The following is a 2162-nucleotide window of genomic DNA, read 5'->3' on the forward strand; positions in this document are numbered from 1 at the left end:
GTCAGGATAACGTTGTAAGGGCCTTTTTACCTCGCCCTCAGGAGAGACACATTCCAGTCTTTGACCCACACCACAGCTTCTGGAGAGAAAGGGTGGACAGAGGAAAACAAACTAACAGGACACCTTTCACTCACCCATTTTTCACTCACCCTTTGCCACCTTACCCAGTGCCTGCAACTGCTTCCTTAATTCTACCTCCCTCAATTCCTGGTGGCGGGGGGTGGGGGGTCCTGGCAAGCTTTGTAATAAGGGGGCTGGCCTATGATATAAGATCTTACACTGTGAGAATCCTGTCCTTTTAGTAGGAGTGCATTTAATCTTAAATAATACCAAGGGCAGGGCGCTTACCCACTGTAAGTTTGTTTCCTGGCATACTTTCCCTAAACTGGTTTTGATCTATTCATGCGTTCCACCTTCCCCGAACTCTGTGGGTGGTCAGTTGCTTAGGGTTTCCAGCTGATGTTAGGATGTTAGCCGTCTTCTGGATTAATTTGGGGATGAATGCTGGCCCATTGTCTGACCCAATCCTCAGTGGGAGCCCAAACTGTGGTATAATGTCTTTCAAGAGTGCCTAGGTGACTTCTTGTGCCTTAGGTGCACATCATCACTAGCAAGTTGTTCCCTCTACATCTGGGCTTCCTGAAAGTCCTCGAAGAACGTTACTCCAAATGGCAGGATTCCTGGGGGTACCGTTGGTCCTTGGCAGGCATTGAACTGGCTGCAGATGACACATCACTGCCTGATGGCTTTTTGCTAGGGCTTGCGCCATCACATAACTGCTTCCATTCACATACAAGTCCCAGTTTGCATCTGTTCAAGGATGGTCATGCAAGTCAGGTCTGCTAGAGTACACATTATTTATAAATTTCACATAGTCATGCTCAGTCTCTCTTCTATCAGCTGGAAGGAGTGTGGCTGGGTCAAAATGTCCTTTAGTGTCCATTAAAGTGACCACAAAGTGGGGTACTTCTACTCTGAGATCCTGTCCTAGAGTCAGCTTATCTGCTTCTTGCACAAGGAGAGTAAGCAGGGTGGCCATCTTTTTGCCATTCTATTTAACTGCTTAGAGAGGTAGGCTACATACAGGCCTTGGCCGGGACCTAACCAGCTGGGTTAATATTTCCACAGCCATCTTGGTTAGTTTTGGCAGTCCCAGTGCAGGGGCAATTATTAGTCCCATCTTTAGTTGGGAGAGGGCACGTTCTTGTTCTCTTTACCATTCTAAGGACTTTCTTTCCTCTCCTTTAGTTGTCTCATACAGAGGTCCAGCCAAGATGGTAAAGTTGGGGATCCAAAGACGACAGTAACCGACTGCGCCTAGGAATTCCCAAACTCGCCTTCGGCTTGTGGAGGTGGGGAGGTGACTAATGACTTGTTGTCTCTTCATATCTAGATTCCTTCCTGTCTGCTGGATAATAAGGTATTTACTGCTGACAGATCTGAATTTTTCCTTTAGGAACTTTATAGCCACATACTTTTAGATGTTACAATAGGCAGTCTGTACCTTGAGCACAGCTCTGGGGAGTTATCTTTCATTCAGACCCACGGCCATCGCTGGGCCAGTTCAGGCCTCAGTCTTTCCTCTGGCTGAGTCATAAAACAGCCTTTCTCCTAAGGCTGATACCAGATCTGGTTTGGGCAGTTGTAGCTGCATATTTCCTCATGGCATCTTATGGAACACTTCCAATTCTGTGGTCTGAGAGAGGGGCTACTGGCCGGGTGACCACCAAGTGTTCACCTCCAGTATTCCTTGCCCCCAATTCTCACTCGGATCATGGGCTTTCTGGGGGCAGCTGAGTCCAGTTCCCTTCAGTCTTAGCAGGGCCTCTCCCACTAAGTTATAGAGGGCTCCCTGCTCTTCCAGTTCTGTGACCTCTTTCCCAGGATTTTCACACTTTCTTGCCTCTGGGGACACTTATTCTTCTAATGCCCTGTCTCTTGGCCAGTTGTCCACTGATTAAAACTGGCCTGGACTCTCAGTCTTTCTTTGGAGAATCTTATTTACTCGAACTAAATTGGTGGTTTTCTGTGTCTCTTTCTCAGTTTTTGTAGCAATGTCTCTTGGTACCAGATCTGCCAATATCTTCAGCACCACTACCCTAGGTCAGGTGGAAAGCACTTTCCCTTCCTGTCCCTGTGTTACTAGCACTGTTTTAACTTGT

Source organism: Otolemur garnettii, unplaced genomic scaffold (genome assembly GCF_000181295.1).
Source record: "Otolemur garnettii isolate 467f Iridium unplaced genomic scaffold, OtoGar3 scaffold00212, whole genome shotgun sequence".
NCBI classification, from domain to species: Eukaryota; Metazoa; Chordata; class Mammalia; order Primates; family Galagidae; genus Otolemur; species Otolemur garnettii.